Genomic DNA, 10,182 nt, shown 5'->3' on the forward strand with positions numbered 1-10,182 from the left:
TGAGAAGGAGGTCAGAGCTTCAGTTTTGCACAACCCTCTCAAGCTCAAGTGCATTCAGTCCATGAACAAACCTCAAGCTCATTTCTCAGTCCCTCAAGAGGCCCTGAGCCTGTTCTGTTGCTGACAGAGGGAACTGTCGCCTGCTCACTGCTCAATGCCCCTGATGTAATGAGCACCGCCAAAGAGGGCTCGATTGGGATGCTAAACAGCCGTAAATGACATTGTCACCAGCCTTCATAAAGCATGGTGACTCACAGCCCTAATTAAAATGCTGAGGGAAAAATGTAAAGAGAAACTGCCATGAAAAACAGTGACATTCTGCTAAACTGCAGGATTATTGCTTCCAGGAAAAAAGAGGGAGAGAGAGAGAGATGTGTGTGTTCATGTGTGCGTATATGCGTGTGCACATGTATTCATGTGTGGGAGGTGAGGGGATAGAAACGAGATGGCTAAATATTATTCTCCTAAGAAACTTGGAAAAATTTAACAAGGAGGAAAGTTGAAAGCCATTCTTGGCTCCCAACTTTTTTTTGATAAAGTGTTTAAAGAGAAAATGTAAAAGAATGTTGTAAAAACACCCCAAAACTTTCAACTTAATTCAACAGCTATTAGCATTTTCATATTTACCTACTTGTCTTTCTCTATCAGTCATCTATCTATCTATCTATCCATCCATCCACACACCTACCTACCTACTTACCTATCTACCTACCTATCCATTCGTCCATCCATTCACATACCTATCTGTCTACCTACGTACGTACCTATCATCTGTCTATGCATCTATCTACCTACCAATCTATCTACCTACCTATCACCTGTTATCTATCTATTCATCTATCTACCTATGTATTTATCAATCATCTATCTACCTACTTATTATCTACCCTCTAGCTATTATCTATCTATCTATCTATCTACCTACCTACCCAGCTCTCCATCTATTATCTATCTACCTACCTACTTACCTACCTTTAAAATGAACCATTTTAAAATAAGTTGCAGAATCATAATGTCTCGGCTCTAAATTCTTAAGCACATATGCCTTCAGCATAGAGACAGACTCCCACAAAACCCACAGTACCGTTATTACACCTAAGAAAATTAACTATATACTGTACTTGCACAACTTCACCAAATACTCAGTTAAGATTGTTTCCTAAACAATGACAACTCAAGTCATAAATCTCATCCCTGTTGGTTAGGAGAGAGAAGCAGACAAGCTGCTTCCCAGTAATAGGTGTCAAGGGTTCTCACGAGGGAAGAGTTTTAGCGTCATGGAGGCTGGCTCCCATTGTCAGGGTCACAAGATGAAGTACATGGCGCACAATGCTTGACTTACATGTCAGTTTTGAACCAGATAGGCAATCCTGATCATACCATATTGTTTTTTTAAAATAGCCCTCCTCTAAACTAAATCTCCACAGTTTGGGCTGGGCTCATGCCTGTAATCCCAGCACTTTGGGACGCCGAGGCAGGAGGATCATTTGAGCCCAGAAGTTCAAGACCAGCCTGGGCAACATGGTGAGAATCCATCTCCATAAAAGCAAAACAAAACAACAATGAAAAAAAAAAAACCACAATGAAACAAACAAACAAGCAAACACCAAATCTCTACATTTCATCCAATGTCATCACCCATTTTAGCCAAAAAAAATGTGGGTCTCAATGACTTCTTGCTGTTTCTGAAATTCAACTGCATCCTCAAAAGCCCAGTAAGATATCACTAGTAGGGAGATTCGGAAAGAAATACCATACTTTCTGAAGGCAAGTCTTGAAGAAGGGACCCCCAAGAAATCCTAGACCTTGACAGCAGCTGGAAGCGAAACAATATTTATCTACATATAGGAGTTTGGCGTGTTTGTTAAAAAGATAATCGAAATCAATAAAAATATCAAGTCAAGAAACCCATCCAGTCCCATTATCTTATACCATGCTTTGGGAGAAAGAAAGAGGTTTCATTTCAGTGACTACATGATATTAGAGGCAAAATGATAACTGAAGGTATTGCCAGCTAAGACATAACAAACAAGCACATAGATGCTATCAACTGTGTTCATTACCTGATTTCTGGCACGTGAACATGACTGACTTTCATTTTTTTTTACTGAATATTCCAGAGCTGATATACTGCTTCAAAAAAATTAAAGAGAAAAATATGCCCAAAATATGTCAGTTGTGATCGAGTACCATTCTGACTTATCCCTGGAGGATACGTTTTTTTATGCTGAAAATTCCTGGAATGACATAGAGCCCAATGTGATCCATGTGGCTGTCTTAGTGACTAAATAGGATGGACTGCCCATATCGTTTACCCCACTACATCTAGTTGTTGGTGAGTGGATGCCTGTTTTGGACACCACGAGCCACCTTGAGGGTAGGGACCCTGTCTTCCCTTTCTTTATGCAGAAGCCTCTCTTGTGGGGTCTGGCACAGAGCTGGGAGCTCAGGGTGTGTTTGTTAAATGAAGAAGTGGTTAACTTCACTCTCGTTTATGACAAGAAATACTTTAGCTGGGAAACGACGGCTGTACATGGATACTATCTGAAGCTGCATAAGCTTTTTGAATTCACAAGATTCCTTCTTCATTTCCAACTGGAAATGGGTTTCAGAAAGGCCCACCTTTTTAATCCTCATGATAGTAAAATTTAGCTGTGAGGTTTTCAATAAAGAAGAGATTCTTGAGTATTATTTAATGCCAGTGGGCAAATGTTCCCAGCAGAAGCTGAGATGCTTTTCAGGGCACCTCTGAAAACCTGTAGGCTCCTGAAGCATCGTGGATGGTCGAAAAGTAAAGGCTCATCATTCCCAGGAAATCCCAGTCTTAGTAGGAAACAGAACATACAAATCAGAGGTGGGAAATGCCCAGGCTGGAAATGGGAACTTTGCCCCTTGCAAAGGGCTTCTGTATTATCCACCTGAATAGGGCCACCTTTCTCTTAGGAAATGTCAGCAGAAATCATAAATGCAACTGATGGATGACAATTGGGCCCATGTTGCTCTAGGTAAGGCAGAGGATGTTAAAGCTGTAAAGGTCTTTGAGGGAAGTTAGTCCTGGGGTTATAAACTAAAATGCCTTGAAGGGCCAGACAAGTGAATTAAAGAATATTGAATGGTGAGGCTGGTGACCTAAAGGAAAAAAAAATACTCTTCAAACAAAACCCAACGAAACAATGCCCCCCAATCCAAACAAACAGAAAGCAAAAAAACTCTCTGCCAGACTAAGAACGTATCTGCAGGTCTCTGACGAGAGATGCCCTTTAATTCCAACTCCATTTCACAGATACGAAAACGGAGGCTGAGCAAGAGAAAGGGGCTCAGATAACACCAACTGGCTATCTTAAAAAATTAATTGATGAATTAATTTATTTATTTTCGAGACAGGTTCTGGTTCTGTTACCCAGGATGGAGTGCAACAGCACAATCTTGGCTTACTGCAACCTCCGCCTCCTAGGCTCAAGCTATCCTCCCACCTCAGCCTGCTGAGTAGCTGGGACCACAGGTGCACGCCACCACACCTGGCTAATTCTTTTGTAGAGATGGAGTCTCACTCTGTTTCCCAGGCTGGGCTCGAACGCTGAGCTCAAACAATCTTCCTGTCTCAGTCTCCCAAAGTGTTGGGATTACAGGCGTGAGCCACTGCGTCTGGCTGGCTAACTAACTCTTTTTACAATTTCTTTTCTTTGTTATGCTCACTGAGATGGGCCCAATGCTGCTTCCCTTCTAGAGTTACACACACACTATCCCATTAAATCCTCCTAACAACCCCCTGTAGTACTCATAATCTCTACTGCATGAATGACATGCCGGAGAGTCAGAGATGTTAACTCTCACTCTGAGTCACAGAATCCACAAGTGCCCAAGCTGGCCTCTCGCGTTTCCTAAGACGATTCTCAGTGTGAGGTCCTGCCTTTCAACCTGGCTGCTGCTGGCCCAGTTTGGCACCGGGGACCCCATCCCTGAGAGGGTGCCACAAATCAGGCTACAGGCTTCGATGCCACCTCCTCTGAGAAGTCCTTCCTGATTCCCTCAACCACCTGTCCTGGGTGCTGCCACAGCACCTCACCTCCACCTCTCTTGCAGAAACTTCACGCCAGGTACAGGGCTTGTCTGTTGCTCACCGCTTAGCCAGACTGCAGGCTTCATTAGAGTGGGGCTCACACCACCTTTATCTGGGCACCTGCCCTTGGGGCCCAGCACTGGCTTTGCCATTTAACACGTATCATGACACATATGATAAATGTGCTGACGTCTGCTGCTGAGCGGCCCACGGTAACTGCTGTTCATCCTTAGCATCATACGATGTGCCAAGACCCACGTCCACTATACTCTGTTAACCATACTTGAATTAGAGACTTAGAGGCACTTTCTGTTGATACATCATTTTCATTTAAAAGATTCGAATGGGCTCAATTTTCCAGCATTGCTGGGTGCTGCTCATCATTCTTCTACCTTAAGAACAGGCATGTGAGCAGCACACACACACTTGCAAAGGCTGGGTGGAAGGCCGAAGGGCTGCTGACATGAGCTCAAACCAATGGCTTTGGTGAAATCAATGGGAGTTAAACTGGGTTTATTAGCTCTGTGACTACTTCTCTGCAGAAGTTATACCTGATAGGTCACTCATAAAAGGAATTTTTCTAGACCTGGCGTGGTGGCTCACACCTGTAATCCCAGCACTTAAGGATGCCGAAGCAGGCAAATGGCTTGAGCCCAGGAGTTCGAGACTAGCCTGGGCAACATGACAAAACCCCGTCTCTACCAAAAATAAAAAAAATTAGCCAGGTGTGGTGGCACACACCTATAGTCCCAGCTACTCGAGAGGCTGAGGAGAGATGATCAGTTGAGCCCAGGAGGTCGAAGCTCCAGTGAGCTGTGATCACACCACTACACTCCAGCCTGGGCAATAGAGAGAGACCTTGTCTCAAAAAAAAAAAAAAAAAAAAAAAAAAAAAAAAATGGAATATTCCCTCTGAAAGGGATAGATCAAATAGTGGGGCTAATGTCCAAGATTAGATGGGAACTCAGTGCTGACACCCAGCAAGGTCAAGGTGGGAGGAATTATTTTCAGTCTCCTCTGAGCAGTTGGTCTAATCTAGAATGACAATCAGAAAGATGAAATTAAAGTTCTTTAAACCCTGGCATTTACAGGGCTTGTACCAAAGGAAACATGAAGTTATCATCAGTGAGGATTGGACAGCGAGTCAAGACACTGAAGTTCTATCCCAGCTTTGGCAGTAATGTGCTGTGTGACTTTCATCGAGTCACATGCCTTTCCTGGGCCTCAGTTTCCCAATTTGTACAAGGAGGGTGACAGACAAAAACTGAGGGTATTAGAATCTCCTGGAGCAGCCTTGTTAAAAATATAGATATTTCCAGTCTCCCCCAGGGATGCTGATTTGGTAGATTTAAGGTGGGGTCTGGCATCTTTGCTTTTAACCAGTGACTTGTTGTATTCTGACACTAAAGGCCCACTGGGCTGATGTTTGGCGTTTGCTGGATTAGATGATGTTTAAATGTTATCATATATTAGAACAAGGAAAATGGTCATGTCTATAACTTATGTGGTGTTAACCATAAAAACCCACACTGATTCGTGGCAGGAAACATGCCCCCCTGTTCAAACAATCCAGATTAAAAAGGGTCCTGAAATGCCAAAATCAACTTCTACAAATTCCGGTTTCTTTCTTTTTTTTTTTTTTTTTGAGACGGAACTGCACTCTGTCGCCCAGGCTGGAGTGCCGTGGTGTGATCTCGGCTCACTGCAAGCTCCGCCTCCCGGGCTCACGCCATTCTCCTGCCTCAGCCTCCTGAGTAGCTGGGACTACAGGCACCCACCACCACCCCCGGAGAAGTTTTTGTATGTTTAGTGGAGATGGGGTTTCACCGTGTTAGCCAGGATGGTCTCAATCTCCTGACCTCGTGATCTGCCCGCCTCGGCCTCCCAAAGTGCTGGGATTACAGGCATGAGCCACTGCGCCCAGCCTACAAATTCCAGTTTCTAATGGGAAAAAGCCCCAGTTCTCATGAGCACTGATTGTTGCCTGTGGCTCTTAACCACATTCCAAGCCCTGCACAGACCCATAGAACCTGAGTGACAGGCAACACATGAAGTCTTGTCATAAGACACCCCAAAACATCAGCAGACTGTGAGCGCAACAGGCACAGCCAAACCTGTCTGTGCTCACAATATGCAGGCAAATTGACCTCCCAGTCTTCCTGCCTCCTGGGAAATTAGCAACCCTGCCAGCGGGGAAATTTCTGGACAACCGTCTGAGTGGTACCTTGGACAACTCTTTGCATCTTACTCACAGAGACCCACTGGGAGCAGCCTAACCTGTCACAATAGCCCCGCCCTCTCACTCTTCTCCGTGAAGTCCTTCCCCGTGGAATACACAGGCTCCTGGGGACTGGCTTTGGCCATTTGGGAAAAATAAAGAGGAGACAGAAAGGGCAAAAAGCAGGCTGCTCTGAAAGCCACGATGACACTATTGGCCCCAAACGGCTCCATTTGTTTCGGATTGTAAGGCCTTCCTGCCTTACAATCACCAATCTTGGCATAACAGCATTGTTTCTAGAACACCTTTCACACACATAATCACAAAGTCTTCAAAACAGCCCCGTGTGGGAGTTACTGTTCTCATTTTACAGATAACAGAACCGAAGCTCAGAAAGGTTAAGTGAACAATCTGAGGTCACACAGCCATGGAGTGAGCTAAGCTTGGCCTCAAGCTGAGGTCTTCACCAGGTCTCTCTACCACACTGCTCACTCATTCTCTACGTGATCTGGGACTCTGGGGAAAAAAAAAATCACACAATTTGTGGAGACAAAGCCAAGCCTCTGACCATAGGGATGGCTGGCCTCTGGCTGAGCAGATGTATCAGGAAATACAGCTATGTGTGCCAAGGTTCCGGTACATGTCAGACTGCGTAGGTGCCCAGATGTATGCAAAATGCCCCCAATTAAGAAAGCAAAAATTGGGGTTGAGGTCTTGGGTAGTGCCACTTACCAGCTAGGTGACTATGGGTAGGTAGCTTGGTTTGCCACACCTCAATTTCCACAGCTGCAAAATGGAATTCAGATGACTGCACTGGCAACCTGAGAGTTGTTAAGAGGCTCCAGGTGAATAATATGTGTGACAGTGCCTTGGAGCTGTCAGTGACAGAGCTGTGCGCCCCTCAGGGCGCCTCTGAAATCCAGGCTAGTGGAAAGGGGCCGGGGCCGCTGTGGCGGTGCTGGTGGGACAGAGACCCCCTCCTTCAGAGACCTGGGAGGCTTCTCAAACCATCCGCTGAGATGCCTTGAGGGCGGAGAACGGACGCGACCCATGCGCACTTGGGGGGATTTATCTTCAGTTCTGAAGAAATAACGGGGGAAAATTCTGTGCTCCAGAGAGCTGCGTCAGTGTTCCCTGGTGTGTTTATGAATTTCTTGCGTTTGCCCCGACCCCAATTAGCACTGAAGAAAGGGAGCAATTTTCCCTCATTCCTCTCGGGAGGAGCGGTCTGGGGGCTCCTTTCTGCTGTCTCCCAAGGTCCTGGGCCGCCAGAGGTGAGATGAGGCGCCTAGAGGAGCGCTCGCCTGCACCGCACCCTTGCCTAGCGGCGTCCCTAGGGACCCTCCCTCCGTGGCGGCTGTGCGCGCTTTTCTTAGGCCTGAGCGCAGGGTTTGAGCTGGGTTATGGGAGTAGAAGGAAGAATCCCATGCGTCTTCCCCAGGATTACCGGGTTAGAGATGGAGGCGAGAGCAACCTTCTGCAGGCTAGACCCCCCCAGTTCCTACTGGCGGGAAACCCCAGATCTGCGTGCGAGTCTCCCAGATCCGGTCCCAGAGCATTACAATAATGGTTTAAAAAAAAGAAAAATCAGCAACACTTCCTGCGTTATGAACACTTACCCTGACTTCATATTCATATTTATGATTTTTTAAGGTCCTCACGACAGCCCCACGAAAAAGGAACTGTTTCTCCATTTTACAGATGAGAAACTGAGGCTGGGAAAGATGAAGAGACTTACCGAAGGTCACACAAGTAAAAGGTCGATCTAGGACCAGAACCCAGGGGAGTCACTGGAAAGGTTCCTGCCCTCCTCGGCTGCCTTCTCCGTGAGAGCCTTTCCTCTCTGGATGTCTACCCCAGACAGCTTGATGTGGGGCTTGGAGAGCCATGAGCTCTCTGGTCACAGTGCCCTGGGGGTGGGGGCGAGCGTCTGGCCTCCTCTGGGGCGCAGTCCCGAGAGAGCCCCTTCCAGGACCGCGGACGCAAGGTCCCTGAGTGGCCCTGGAAGTTGGATCTCCCGGGGACCCTGCTCCGACCCTTGGCCACCTGGAAACCACCTCACCGAGCTCTGGTGCCGCTGCCCAGCCCCGAACCGCGGCGGAGCGCGCCCCTCGGCCTCCCTAGAGCTTCCTTCGCGGGAGAGGCACAACTTTCCCAGGTTCTGGAGACGGCGCTCTTACACCCCAATCTCGCCCAGACGGAAGAAGTGCGAGGTGCGGGCGGCCCCGCCATGACCGCGGGAGGAGAGCGCAAGAAGGCTCCACACAAAGTTGGAGGCCAGGCCCAGGCGATGTTCCGGGGAGCGGAGCCCTCCCAGCCTCGGGCCCCCAGCAGCGGACGGCTGGCGGTGCCAAAGACTCCGCCATTACCTGCGGCTCGCAGTTGCAATTCGGCCGCAGAGTCTGGCACAGAGGAAGGCGTAAAGTTGAGCTTGGGCAGGTACAACGGTCCCCAGGGACTGGCATCCCCCAGCCAGGGCTGCCCGCGGGAAGGTAGCGAGCTGTGCCAAGGGCTCCGCCATTACCGCCAGCGCACAGCTCGGAGCCGAGCGCGCGGCTGGGGAGCGACTGGGGTCCTGCAAAGTTGGAGCCTGGGCGCACAGACCCCCGGACCGGAGCCCCTGGCCTGGGGCCGCCCGCTAGGAGGAAAATGAGGCCGCCCGAACCAAGTTGGGACGCGCAGCAAAGCCCGAGCCTTCGAGCCTTCCGCGCACACCAGGGACTCGGGCGGGAGCGAGGAGCCCTGGGGACGGAGAAGGGGCGCGGGACGCCCGGATCAGGAACTCACCTGCCGCCGAGCCGGGCAGCGCGGAGGCTGCCTCTTCGCGCTGCGCACCCGCCCGCCCGCCTCCTACTCCTCCTCTTCCTCCCGGGCGCCAGCGGCCGCCGCGCTCCGGGGTCTGAATCCTCCGAGTCCGCCGCCCCGCGCGGCTGGAGGGCGCCGGTTGCACCCACTCGCCTCCTGGTAGGAGCCGCGCGCGTCCCTCCCCTTCCCCTCCGCTTTGTGCCTCCAAGATCCCTCCCCACCCCCTCTCCCCTAGCCCCCACTCCTCCCTTCTCTTCTCCCCTCCCCTTGCGTCCCCTCCCTCAGCCTCAGCGAACCCAAGTTCGGGACGGAGGCTGCGAGCTTCCCCGGCGCAGTGCTGGGCGCCCCGCACGCGCCCCTGGCTCACCCCGTCCACTCGGCCGCTGCTCGCTGCTCGCTGCCCGGCCGCCCCTCCGAGGAGCCGCGGCGCTAAGTAGCTCCTCACCCAGCCGCTGGGAACGCGGCATAAATATGTAGGGACTGAGCCGTGAGCTCAGCGAGGGTCGTGAGGGGGAATTTATTTCTTAATGTCCCTCCTTTATCCTATCATCGCTGAAACGAATTAGTAGTGACGTCCAACCCGACTGGTTCATGGGTGTGGGGAGGGAGACGTCGCAACCCTCATTAAAAGAGCCGCTCTGGGCTCCAAAGCATACATCTTTTATATAACCTAATTTCCATTTTTTTTTTTTTCTATCAGGAAACACACACACACACACACAACAATTTCTGGGAGCCTGGAGAGGGCTGAATGTAGTAGCCACGCAGGGGAGGGCAGGTCTATTTGGGCAGAGAAGGCCCCATGGGAGGCAGGGATGGTTATTTCTGTCTCTACATCAGTGTTGGGAGAGCATTCCTTAATGGGACAGTGGAACACACAGCCCCCCAGGTTGGGCAGTGCTGGGGGCCCCTCCCGGGAGCCCGCAGAGTCGCAGCCTGGGTTCTGGCCTTGGCTCTTGGGTGGACAGACGGAGAAAGGCAGCCTGTTCAGGAAATGTTGCCCGGTTCTGGTCTTTTCTGGAGCCACACTCAGGCCTGGCATCTGGGGAGGGGGAAAGATGGAGGGCACATGTTCATCTGTGGCCTGGGAGCGCCACAG

At 49.9% G+C, this 10,182-nt stretch overlaps 1 protein-coding gene across 1 annotated transcript in view; it reads right to left on the reverse strand.

The window, feature by feature from the left end:
- NOS1 (nitric oxide synthase 1) overlaps positions 1 to 9,748 on the reverse strand; it is a 145,799-nt gene extending 136,051 nt beyond the window's left edge. Inside the window, exon 1 of the mRNA XM_025402120.1 lies at positions 9,451 to 9,748. The gene's annotated coding sequence lies outside the window, so the exon portion shown is untranslated. The remainder of the gene's footprint in view (positions 1 to 9,450) is intronic.
- Between the last annotated feature and the right edge of the window lie 434 nt (positions 9,749 to 10,182).

The sequence above is a fragment of the Theropithecus gelada genome, chromosome 11 (assembly GCF_003255815.1).
Source record: "Theropithecus gelada isolate Dixy chromosome 11, Tgel_1.0, whole genome shotgun sequence".
Taxonomy (NCBI): domain Eukaryota; kingdom Metazoa; phylum Chordata; class Mammalia; order Primates; family Cercopithecidae; genus Theropithecus; species Theropithecus gelada.